At 42.3% G+C, this 13,487-nt stretch overlaps 1 protein-coding gene across 1 annotated transcript in view; it reads left to right on the top strand.

Annotated features, from left to right (window-relative positions):
- The first annotated feature begins 8,143 nt into the window (after positions 1–8,143).
- The window catches only part of MAPK10 (mitogen-activated protein kinase 10), a 299,605-nt gene continuing 294,261 nt past the window's right edge, over positions 8,144–13,487 (top strand). The window contains exon 1 of the mRNA XM_075127486.1: positions 8,144–8,166. The gene's annotated coding sequence lies outside the window, so the exon portion shown is untranslated. The remainder of the gene's footprint in view (positions 8,167–13,487) is intronic.

The following is a 13,487-nucleotide window of genomic DNA, read 5'->3' as shown; positions in this document are numbered from 1 at the left end:
TGCCTTTTCTGTTCAATCTCTAAGCTTCACATAATAAAAAGAGCATATCAAAGCTATGGGCTATAGCCCTGAGACTTTGTGAAAGTACCCATTCAGTGCAACCCTGCTCACTTACCTTGATTCTCCAATGAAACTATTTGTCATTCGCTTCAATCACTGAATTAGGCAGGGTTACAGTATTAGGAGTCATGTGGTAAATAAAGGGAATTCTGAAATCTCTGAATTGCAAAATTGGAGTAGTAGAAATTTCCACAACTTTTTACTTATTGGCTCCTTGAAGAAAACCTCAGAACTAATTTACCTGGAAGTCCTTTATTTGCTTGCCATTCAAAGGTAGAAGGCCAACTGGCACCCTCAAAGGAAGAAGAGAAGGCAGGCAATGGCAATGAATTGCAACAGGTGGAAAATCTTGAAAGGAAAAATAGAGGAAAGAGTGAGGAATCATCCTCTTGCTGGTAACAGGTAGGAAGGCTGCCATGAGAGAAGCCATTTCTGGTATCCAGAGGGTAGCAGGAATGAAAGGTCTGGCAAATGTTACCTGACCACAGATAGGAAAACTCAAGGAGAATAGCAAAGACAGACTGAAAGGAGAAAAGCAAAGAATTGCCTCTGACTTACAAAAGTATCTTGTAGGAGGATCCATTCCACCTCACGAGGGACTCAACATTTATAACAAACACAGACTTCACAGCATCACTCATTTTTGCCTGGAGGGCACAGCTCTATACTGTAGAGCCCTGCAAATCTCCACTTTTAAATTGGTGGATCACTTTTGCAGCTTGTGGATCTGATGCAGATACAAATTTTGTATCTGCGCAGGGCTCTTCACTGATGTAGAGGCAGAGCTCCCTGCAGGAAGCTCCCAGATTCTCCTAGCATGCAGTTCCTTCCTCAGCATATGCTCTCTTCAGGTGACCTGCTGCTCTGGCCATCATAGGGAGTAGTGCATGGGTCTGCTTGTTTCAGGGTGGCTATCATTCCTACAGGAGATATCTCAGGCCTGGTCTACGCTGGGGGGGGAGGGGGTCGTCTATCTAAGTTAAGCAACTTCAGCTACATTATTCACGTAGCTGAAGTTGCTTAAGTTGACGTACTTAGATCGACTTACCGTGGTGTCTCCTGTGGTGAGCTGACTCCTGCTGCTGCCCCGTCGATTCTGCCTGCGCCTCTCACCAAGCTGGAGTACTGGAGTCGACAGGAGAGCGCTCGGGGTGGGGGTGGGGTGTGGATTACCGCCTCTAGACTAGGCGCGATAAATCGACACTCTCCCTCCCCGCCCCCCCCCCCCGGATCAATTGCTGCCCGCCGATCCAGGTAGACCTACCTTCAGATCAAACTAACACCCAATTGATTTTAATTGGGTAGGGCATTTTCAGGAAGAGATCCTTTAATTGTGAAATTCACTCCACTTCATAGGTCTGTCAGCCTTGCTCCTGCCCAGCTTTTTTTTTTTTTTTTAGGGGTGAATGGAATAGATGTCAGGAGGAGCCAGGAGAAATCTTGGTTCTGGTGTGTTGGAAGATTCTAGTACGGGTAGTGTTCCGATTGGATTTGAAAGTGGTTTTGCAAATAGCTTATTCATGCACTTAGTTTTTTTTTTTTTTTTTAGATATGCACATTTTTTTTTAGAAGTAGAGCTAAATACTCAAAACACAATTCCAGATAAGACTAAATATCTAAGGAAAGGAGATAACTCTTATCTTTTTATTAGACCTGCTCTACATTGCAATAGCAGAAGATGACCTTGCTTCATGAAAGGATGGAAAACACCTCAGGGGTGTTTAAAATCGATAGTACTGTGTGTTTAATTTTTTTGTAAAACATCTGATGTGCTCAAATAGGGGGAAAAATCCAGCCAAGTTAAAGAAGGGGAGCAAGAGAGCACTATGCAAGGATGTAACTATAAAAAGAGCCATGAGGTAGCTATATATTTCAGTGATTGAGTTAGATTTCAGAGTAGCAGCCGTGTTAGTCTGTATTCGCAAAAAGAAAAGGAGTACTTGTGACACCTTAGAGACTGTGCCACAAGTACTCCTTTTCTTTTTGAGTTAGATTTGACTGTCTTGTCTTGTAATTTCTCTAAGGCTCTCATGTGAGAGTACATGAACTTCATCAGGCTACTCAAACAAATTGATCAAATTGAATTAGTCTTATCTGGTTACTTAATTGGCTAACTCTCTCTCTTAGAGTTGTGGCTTTATATAGGTGATATATTTCAGTATTACAGAACTCTTTTTAATATGGCTCTTTCTACCATGGGAAGTATTTTGGAATCAAATGCTACTTTGGAAATATAAGAATAAAAGATGCAAAACCAAAAGTTTTAAAAATAAAATATAAAGACTAGTCTATTTTCTGGCACAGGGAGTCCATTTGCTGGCTCCTGGGAAAGGCAAGCCAGACACCTCTTGAATCTGTGGATCCACATACCTATGGTGACATGAGCAAGGCAACTGTTCCCGAAGGAGAAACATTCAGGTTGTGGACCTAAATGATATAATGCTGACTCAGTGTTTTATGGCTCAGTTAACTTTGTTGTATCTCAGCTTTGGTAAAATCAAGAGGAAGACTGTTACAGTTTCAAAATATAAATGGTTTAGATCTGGGTTTCTCAAACTTCATTGCACTGCCACCCCCTTCTGACAACAACAATTAGTACACAACCCCAGGCAGGTGTGTACTGGATACTACACGACCAACATTGGCAGGTGCATAGTGGATAACTGTAGCCCACAGGCACCTAGTACTTCCTGCTGGTGCCTAGCAGTGCAGAAGAACTAAGAGCTGGCTCGTCTGTTCAGAAGCCAGACATTGTTGGGAGACCTCCTCAATTCCATGCTCAAGGAGGTTTGGATAAAAGGGACCTCTTGTTCTGACCCAGCAGCACACGTGCTCCCATCACCTTCCTCTTGTTCCCATAATAGCAGGTTTAATTTCTCCTTATGGTGATTCACAGTTGAATGTGAGCTTAGTGGGAACAGATTCCTCCTTAGAGAAAGATTCCATGCCCATTCACTTCTTGGGCCAAAAGAGGAGAAGCCATCATGGAGGAGTCCTGTTGAACTGTGACCTTGCATTCAATACACACCTCTTAAGTACACATCGACTGATCTGGGCTTCAGACTGCTAGTGCTCAGGAGGGTTCTTCTGAGGAGTTGTAAGCAGTGTTTCCCTCCAAAGTCCTGCCATCTGGATCCATCTATGTTTTCTCTATCCTTATTCCCTCCTTTGCCAGTCCAGACATTTCCCATTCTTTCTTGAGCTAGGCTAAAAGATTCATGGCTAAACAGACCAGGTGCCAACACTGGCAAAAGCCACATTCCACAAAGAAATAGGAATTAAGAGATAATGGTCTCTATATAGTACAAACTTTGTAAACATTAATAACTGTGGCCAAATCCAGAAAACCTCCTTTCTGAATAAAACCTCAGGAATTGGCTTTTGTCCACTTGTGAATGTAAAAGCAGTTAAAAGTGCCTGACACTCCTCCTATTAAAATCATGGTTAAAATCGAGGAAAAAAATCTGGTCAACAATGATATTCTTCCCCACCCCGCCACACACCTGTAAGTGCCTGATCCAGAACTGAGACATGCCATCTCGTAGCTCGTAATACTTGTTAAAAGGCCAAATTAGAAACTTTCTGAGTAAATGTGACTTATAATAGAGATACTGGAATAACAAGCTTAACTCCCAGTGAGAATGGGGCTTCTAGCATAGACTGGTCATCATGGTTTGAAGCTTCACACAGGTTTAGGATAATAATAAACTACGCACAGTGGTGGTGTGAAAACTGGGAGTAACCCAGAGGTAATTGAAAAGGAAAAGATAAATGAGACTTTCAGAAAGTTTTATAATAGGACCTTGTGTTCTTTTCAATTTTCTTCAAGGAACCAAAGCACTTCTTCACATAACTATCTCCACTTATCAAGAGGCAAAAGGTTAGCTTTAGCAACTACAGCTACAGAAAAGGACGTTCCAGCTGTGGCAGTTTCTCTGAATAGTGGTAAAATACAGAGGGCTAGCTCTTGCAGCCCGCAGTGCATGTTAGTCAATGTCTTAGCTAGTAAATTGGAGAAGATGCTGTTGAATCTCATAAACACAAATATCTTACATTTATGTAGCATGTTTACAAACATGAATCACTGCAGCCATCTCTGAGGTAGAATATAATTGTGCAGGTTTTATTACTAATGGGATTGATGTAAAATTGCAGTGCTCAAGAAAATTGTTTTGGCCATAGAGCCTTTGTTGATTTCCTTTAATAGTGGAGCTCTTATCTTCAGTAGTGAAGGTGCCCAGACAATGTGCTTTTGATGCACTCTGTGCTGTGAAATGCTATGATCCCAATGTATGATAGGATGAAATAGTGGGCTCAGGGTAATTGAGAAGAGCTCCTATAGGAGGAGGGCCCTGGCCAGTGAAGTTACAGGGAGACCAGGAAAAATTTCTGTAGGCGATTGAGTAACTCATGACAGAAAAGTTCAGTTCAGCTTCTGAAGAATGTTTGTGTCTGTATATTCCTTCTACCATCTCTTCAGTTTAGAGAGTACCATATGCACTAGTGATGCATATTTTGCAAGTTAATGTGCACTAGCTTGTAAGTATTATGAAATTTGCTGAATGAGTTCAAGATACTGATCCGAGTACTGTGCCTAAAATTTGAAAAGTGGATTGCAACAAGAACTGAAATCCTCAATATCAAATGTGTGGTTATACTAGGAATTAAGCAAAAAGCATAGTAACTGAAGTGTCAAAACTCTTTTTTAAAAAAAAAAAATGAGTTGTGATTTTTATGGTTAGGGCTGCTTAGTACTTTCCATTCTAAGATCCTGTTTTTTCTGTTGCTAATATTGCTAAACTTTAACTCTTCAGGCTGGAATTTTCCATGGTGGATGAAAGTTTTAGCTAAATGGGTTCAGCCATTTCTGAGAAAAGGGTTAATAAAGTGTGGTGTTTTGCCCGTGTCAAAAAGTTGTTACAGCTATTTCACTGAGAAGCTTTAGTACTTCCATGTTTTGGCATAGGGGCTTGATATTTAGAACACTCATTGCTGTAGTGTCAGGAATGTGCAACTTTTTGCTTCCCCTTCATCTAAATTTAGTCAAGTCATGAGCCTCTGAAAAGTGCTATTTCTACATGCTCAGTAGAGGCTTGTTAGCAGAGCTTGGCATCTAAATTCTCAGACAATTCCGTCTGTGCTGAGCATGCTCCATCCCCTTACAGCTTCTCTGTGTTGGCCAGGCTGCACATGCACAATCCTCACAGAGTAAATGACTCTGCTCCTTCCCAGGTACTGCAAGGGCTGAGAATAATATTGTGTGCAATTGCTCCCCTTGGCTGCTGAGGTGCCAGGCACCAGAAATAAGTGCAAGGAGACTGTCTTCCTGTGCTTTCAATGTCTCCTCTACTGGCACTCAAGATAAATCTACACAGCCTGCAGCAGGCTATAGAATTGCCCATGAGGAAATTAATAATTGTGTATTCCATACACAGTTTGGATCATGTGCAGTAAATAATGCATCGGGACACACTGATGCAGATAAAAAGAAAGATTAAATAACTACTCATTCAGTGCGAATAATGGACAATTATCACTAAACGAGGTAGGGATCCTGTGGAAAAAATGGTCTGAGTTCATGTATTAAAGACTGCATCTTAATTCAGCCTCTGGTGCATATGAATTATGGTTGTACAGGCAACCATAATTCTGGCATCTCTTAATTTTGGAGTGCTTGACTTTGCAATCTTAACATTCTTAATTGTGTGTGTGTGTTTTTAATGTAGTGTAAATTAATAGGGATAAATCCATCTCTATATCCTCCCTCTTCTGAATTGTGCTGTGAGGTGTGTGCCCAAAGTTCAGAGTCCAAGCTAAACTGCCTATTAAAGTGCTTTGTGGTCCTCCAGACTGAAATGTGCTCTATAAATGCAAAGTGTTTTATTTTTAACTATTCTTCTACTGTCAAAGCCTCCATGTTGTATAATGCAATTAGAAAAATCTTGTTTGAGAGAGCAAGGTTTATTCCTATAGGCCCCAGTTTAGCACATGATCAAGTGCCACTGAAGTTAATTGGACTTAAGTGCTCTGCTGAGTTGAGGCCATATACAAGTTTAATTAAGCAGGCAGGGAACTTGAAGTATGTGAGCAGTCTTATTGACTTCAGTGGTCCTAATCACATGCTTGATGATAGGCATGTGCTTAATTACCTGCCTGAATCAGGAACTCAGGTAAACTATTACTATTTTCATTGCTGTAGTGGGCAGATGACCCAGAATACTAGGAGCTGTATAAAGAAGAATCAATGGTCCTTCCTCTGAAGCTTGTAAACTCTTATCTGTATTTTTATGAGGGTGGGGAACAGGGATTTTTCCCATTTTTGAGATGCGTAACCGCCTTGTAAAAAGCAGATATCTTGGTTATTCATTTAGTTCTTTTTAATATCAAAAGTGATCTCATCCTCTTATACCATCTGTATTGTAGCCTCAAAACAGTAAGATGCTTCAATCCTGTGGCGCATCCAGTGTTCACTGACAAATAGTGATGATAATACAATAAAATTCACCTGCAGCTACCATAAAAGCAGTGAGAGACTTAAGGTATGTCTACTCTGCAGTGTAGGCTGCTGGGCTCAGGTTGGAGCCCGGGCTTGAGGACCCTGCAAGGTGGCAGGGTCGCAGAGCTGGGGCTGCATCCAGCAGTCTGCACTGCAATGAAACAGCCCGAGACAGCCAACTGGCATGGGCCAGCCAGGGGTTTTTAGTTGCAGCGTAGACATACCTTTAGGGTGTCAGGTAAAATCATGTAATGGAGTCAAAGAACTGAAGAAGAAATGTCCTTTCTTTCCAGTTCTGAGGACTACCAGGGTTTCTGCCATGTATGGACACTCAGCTTGCTGAGTTAATCTGGAAATTACTAGTGGCTGCACTCACTTGTTTTCATTGACCACCTCCCTTTATGGCCTTGTTAACTTTATAAGTGTTCCATCTGCAGAAGATCTCAATCCCCCTTGCATGCTAAACTGTTTCTAAGGAAAAAATAGTGTCTGGAGCTGTTTCTAGGAGGAAAAGTGCATTTCCCGCGTAGTGTGCAGTAAGGGCCTGCTCCAAAGGCCACTGAAGTAAGAGTCCATTGATGGGGTCAGGCCCTAACTAACTTAGATTTTTCTATCCATTTGCAAGCAATCTGCTCCTTTTGAACTGTTAACAGTATTTTTTTTTTTTAAAAAAATCTGCAGTTGCCTAATTCCAATGAAACTATAAATCTTTTGGGCATGTAACGTTGCAACACTTACAATGGAAATGAGTACATATTTCATACTTTATAATTTAAAGTAGGAGACTAATCTCACACTTTGTTTTAACACTCTTAATTCTGTATGTAGAATTCTCCTCTTAATGGAAAAATAAGTTGAGTTTGAAGCATTTCACTGTACAGTCCTTCCTATCCTGTCAGTGCAGAGTGAATTCCACTGAGCAATATTACAGTTCCTATAATGCAGAAGGAATTTTGAAGAGCCATGTGGTGAGCTGACCATGCTTAGGCAGGAAAGGAGAAAATTCTCTGCAAAGAGAGCCAGGTGGATGACCTACCCTGCCCCACAGAACCAGCTGTGCTTTCCAATTAAGGAAACAGTTTCTGTCTGGGTTCACGAATGCACATACTGAAGCCTGAAAAGGAAGCACCTCTTTGTATTTGTCCAGGGACAAGGAGGAGGTGTGTTTTGCTTACTATCTGGGAGCTGAGCTGAGACTTGGAGGCCCTGGAACAAGGGGTGAGAGGACTGAAATGAGACTCTTGGCTAAGTCTTTTTGTTTTATTTCTCTCTTTTACTTTAATTGCTATCTGCTGATGAAGCCTGTGGAAGGTCTGGACTGGAGATTTGAGAGCCAGGGAAGCTGGGCTATGTTGCAAGTAGTCCTGAGGAAAGAATTAAGTGGATGTTTGAAGCTGAAGCAGATGGGCCATGGTCACACTGCCAGAGTCTTGCTGTAAGTGCCTGTAGTACAGGAAGGTACAGGCTTCCCTGTGCCTCAGCTTTGACTGATGTTTTCTGTTTAGATGGCTGCATACCCTGGAAGGCAAGGAGTAAGCCAACCTACCAGCAGGAGGAGACTGTGGACCTGCAAGGGAAACTGAGCCATAGTTGTACCTGTTAATGGAGAGGTAAGATGACTCTGTACAACCAGTAAAGGATAATAGCAAAAAAACACAATAAAACCCAAAGCCCCAAAACTCATGACTAGCTCACACGCCGAGTACACACACCTTGGGAACAAACTAGTGCTCTGCTTAATGTATTGGGGACTGTGGGAATATGTTGTTCTAAAATATTCATTTGTCTGGCTATCAGAAAAATACTATCACTTAAAATGAGGGTTAGTACAATTCATTCTGAATGATTTTCTGGATGTCGTGTATGTAAAATGTGGCATTTATCTGAAAATATCTAAGCTTTTTTGGACATTTATGAGAAATCATGGCTCTCTGCTCTGCACATGAGATTTCTATTCATCAAAAGTCTTTCTGATGGTTTTCATTCTACTGACAAGATGAAGACCTCCTGTAAAGTTATTCTCTCTTGAACATACGGTTGTCAGAAGGTGTATTTTGCTGCTGCTGTTGTTAAATAAGTAAAATACAAGTATTTGTATGTAGCGAACTTGACACACAATGTCTCCAATACTCTACAGACAGTCAAAGTAAAACTCAAGAGAGAAGGAAACCTGAGAACTGAAGAGAGTGTGAGCCACAGTATTGGTGGGATCAATGGAGGGGCAAGTGAAGGAACACCCACTAACAATAAGGCCAAAATAGCAGAAAATAACAACCCTGTTTTTTGAAACTTTCATAAATGTTCGAAGTTGGATTCTCTGACATGTGGGGAAACTGGTGGGTGCTGGGGATGTCATGGAGCCACGTTTTGGAGTGAGAGAGTAGTTTGCTCTAGCTTAGGGGTGGGCAAACTATATGGCCCACTGGCTGGATCCAGCCACCCCAGGGGTGCCCTGGGCTCTGCGCCGCTCCCGGAAGCAGCCGGCACCTCATCCCTGGGGTGAAGATGCGGGGCAGAGGGCTCCATGTGCTGCCTTCGCCTGCAGGCACCACCACCCATAGCTCCCATTGGCTGGGAACGGGGAATCTCAGAGCTGCCACACCAGAGCTGCTCCAGGTAAGCAGCGCTGGGCTGGAGCCTGCACTCCTTGCCCTGAGCCCCCTCCTGCACCACAGCCCCTTGACCTGAGCCCCTTCCTGCACACCACACCTCCTCCCACACCCCAACCCCCTGCCCTAGCCCTACATTCATGGCCCTGCATGCAATTTCCCCATCCAGATATGGCCCTCGGGCCATAGTTTGCCCACCCCTGAGCTAAAGCAAACTACTCTCTCACTCCAAAAAGTGGCTCCATGACATCCCCAGCACCCACCAGCTTCATTGGCTTCCCCACATGTCAGAGAATCCAACAAGGACAAGAAGCAATGGGCTTCAATTGCAGCAATGCTGGCTTAGATTGGACATTAGGAAAAACTTCCTGTCAGAGTAATAAAGCATTAGAACAAATTGCCTAGATAGGTTGTAGAATCTGACATGGGAGGTTTTTAAGAATAGGTTAGACAAACCCATCAGGAATGGTCTAGCTATTACTTCGTCCTCCCTTGTGCAGGGGACTGGACTAGTTGACCTATCGAAGTCCCTTCCAGTCCTGCACTTTCTTCAATCTGTGATCAGAGGAAAATAGACATTAACAGTCTTCATATTCTGGAAAACAAATCTAGACTGAAAAGGATCCTGGGAGTTCTGATATGCATAACAGTGGCTGTCAACAAACTCTAGCTGCAGACAGGGAGGTGGGATGATATATACATATGGCTTGGTGTGTCAGGTGGGCTCTTGATTTGTTGTTGTTGGTTTTAAACACACTTGGTTTTTGCAGGGGACATTGCAGAAATGAGTCCTGAGGCAATGCTTGAAACTTGCCAAAGGGGCAGTATGGAGGAAAGCATGTCGGTGGTTTTGTGGCCTGCACTAATGGAACAAAAAAGGGTTTGGGAAGTATGAAAATAGGGAAAGCCAAAATGGAGAAAGGGGCTGCATGATTTAGGATCTCAAAAGCAAGGGCAAAAAGTTGCACTTCATGCTGAGTGCCACGAGGTGGCCGGCATGATAGCTGAGGTGTGGCTTATGATAGCAGCATTTTTAACAGATGGAATGGGGTGAAGTTAGTATCAAAAGGGTGTGAGTGGAGGCATTTGCTGGAGTTGTGGTAGGAGATGAGTGCCATTGGGACAGGAAGGAAGGGGGAATATTTTTTTTCACATCTTGGATGTGGGGCGGTTGAGAAGGAAAGGGAGAACTTGGAGGTGGCCACTTGTTACAAGCTTGCATGGCAGTAAGGATGGTGCTACTATGAACAGTAAATGAGACAAGGCTAGCAAAAAGGATTTGGGATGAAAGTTCATGAGCTCATTTTTAATTGAGCTTGATATGATGGCGAGACAGATTTCCAGAATGGAGAAATAATTCTGACTGTAATAGTTAAATTAATTCAGATGAAGTCACCCAAGGATAAGATGTGGAGGGAGCCAAGCCAGAGGGATTCCAATGAAGAGGAGACAGGGAGAGGAGGGGAGAAGTTGAAAAGATGGTGAAGGAGAAGCTGCAGAGGTAGGAGAACTCAACTATGGTATCATGGAAGCCAGTGGCACACAGGATGTCAAGCAGGAGGAAGCAATCAACCATATCAAAGGCAGCACAAAGATTTAGGAATCGAGGAGGATGGAATTTAGGCTTTGAGGCATAGTTCAGTTGAGACTTCAGTGACGGTAGCCTTCATGGAATGGAGAAGGTAGATACTGGATTAGAATTTATCCATGAATGAGTTGGGGGTAAGGAACTTAATACAGTGGCTTTTGATGGCCTGCTTTAACCTTATAGGGAGGGTTGAACTGGCGGATAAGGATGAGGGTGAGAGTTATGTATGATTTATCATTATTTTAAAATAAAATTTATCAGAGCTTTATTCTGATAACTGGCAATGTGTGTCTCTAGAAAGTGAAGTTCTGCTATACATTAATGCACACACATTATGTCTACAATAGCAGCAAAAAAATCAGCTTCTTTCTCTTTTTTTTTAAAAGCTTTTGAAGAATGGAAGTCTTTTTTTTTTTAAATTTTATGGTTTGCTTTAGAATGATAACTTGCAATATTCAGAAGCTCATTTTAATTAAGGATTTGTATCTCATTATACACATGTGGAATTTGCATTTGAATCTGCATCACCACTTTTCAACAGTCTGGGGGAGATGAGGGGAAGCAATGGATTTGTATTCGGTTCTCTGACAGATTATTCCTGCTGTACCTATAGTGTTCTGAGGAAAATTCATTTCCTCCTCTCACCCCAGGGGAAAGGGATAACAAATCTAATGCTAGAGAAAGTATATAATACGACATGAAACTAAGAGTAATATACTGGACATAGCAAAATAGAAATAATGAGGCAATAAGAATGAAAGCTAAAATAGGTAATGAGAGATACAGGGTCCCTTTTTTTGTGCTACATCATTTCTAGGCATGCTAGGAGGCAGTTTAGGTTTGCAACTTGACCATCTTTGGAAACGTTACATCGTATTCCATATTCCTCTTTCACTTATCAATCAGTTGCTCTGTTGAGCAACTTAAAAACAAAAACCAAATGCCAAAGACACTGTTATGTACTTCCCCTTCTGACCTAGCAACTGAAGAAAACCAACCAACCGTGGGCCAGATTCTTAGCTGGTATACATGGTTATAGTTACCTTCCTCTCAATGGAACCGTGCTGGTTTATACTAGCTGAGGGTATAGACTATTACTTCTTATGAAAGTTGTTTGTTCCATTTCTGATGGTATCCATCTATTGTAAGTGATTTAAAGGGGGGAGAAGTGAGAATGGGGGAAAGGGAACACTCAGTCTCATTCATTTCAGCTCCCCATGAGCAAACTTTGTGTGTGTATGGGTGCGGGGGAGGGGGGAGAGACATCAGAGCTTACAATATGAGGACAAAACTGATAGTGTAGAGGGAGAAATATTTTCAACCAATTGAGTTGAAATTGCGAACAAACAAGAACAAAAACTATTTTAAAAACAGTGGTATGGCCTGGGCCCTCCATTTCCCCTCTTAATCCTTTATGAAATCACTTGCTAATTCTTATCTCACGAGGCACTTACTATTTTGACAAACAATAGTCAATGGTTTTACAATGCCTACCAGAACATGTAAGTCCCAAATACATATAACATGCCTCAGATATATGACACTTATATTTAGTTTTGAAAACCAATAAAATAACAAAAGGAGTACTTGTGATGATCATTTTTGAAAATCTGGCCACAACTGTGTTTGCATAAGTATTGAACTCTAGAGCCAGTTTAAAAAGGGGAAGTTTGTCTCTTCTGAATGTCTGAATCACAGCCCCTCTAATGCTTTACACTAGCTCTGCTGAGCCCCTAAAAATCTTATTCAAGTTAACTGGGTGCTCAACAGTCCTGAAAATCTGGCGATGAAGCACTATCCAGTAATTTCCTCATATGTACAGTATTAAATATATACTCCAGGGTGAAGATTGGTGGTAATTAATAAATTGCCTGGAATAGGGTAGGTGATTTAGAGGCCTCATTCAATGCCCCTTGAACTCAACGCAATTATTTCTGTGGGATCAGCTGTTTTAAAGAACAAATGAAAGATGGTCCATGTCCCCAAAGGATTTGCAGTCTAAGTTTAAACCAGCTGATGGAACACATGAACAACAACCAAGGAGAAGGGAGAAAGCCAGGGGTGTATCCATGAATTTACACAGTTATTCAGGTTTGCTGCTGTACGTGCAACTGCTGTTTCAGTGTTTTTAAGCTGGAGGGGGTATTTCAGATGGAACAGGAGAGAGAAATGGATAAATATGAGGTTGGAAAGAATGGCACAAAATGGTGGTGTGACAGAGTTCTGGGAGCGAGCATGTGAGCCAGCACTCTGATCACTGAGACACTAATTAGCCCTCCCCCCCCATGAGAGTGGTCTGATGGGATGCAGTTATCTCATCAGGCTGGGAGTGCTAGAGGCTTAATTTGCTCACCAGCTAAGACTGGTCAGGGTGGGAAGAGCTAGGTAGCTGAGCCCAGATTCAGAGAGCTCTCACAGAAGGGAGACTGTCCCCACTCAGGTCCTGCAGAGAGGGCCAATGATGCAAGTAATAGTATTTATGCATGGAACCTTAAAGGTGTTGGTGGAGGGAACTTAAATATAATTCACAGGGTGGACACCTTGCCAGTGGAGTATGAGTGGTTTCTGTGATGTGAAAGGCAGATGTGGAGCACTGCCCTGCTACAGGTGGCTAGGATTGGGAGAGTAAGGGAGAGCAGTAGAGCCAGATTTAGATTGAGGTCATCAGCAGCTAGGAAGATGGAAAGCTAAATCGGAGATCTGTGGTGGGCTGGAGATGAGTTGTCCCCTTGTT

Source organism: Caretta caretta, chromosome 4, assembly GCF_965140235.1.
Source record: "Caretta caretta isolate rCarCar2 chromosome 4, rCarCar1.hap1, whole genome shotgun sequence".
Lineage (NCBI taxonomy): Eukaryota > Metazoa > Chordata > Testudines > Cheloniidae > Caretta > Caretta caretta.
Note: the sequence above shows the minus strand (reverse complement) of the source record. Positions and strands in the feature narration are given on the sequence as shown.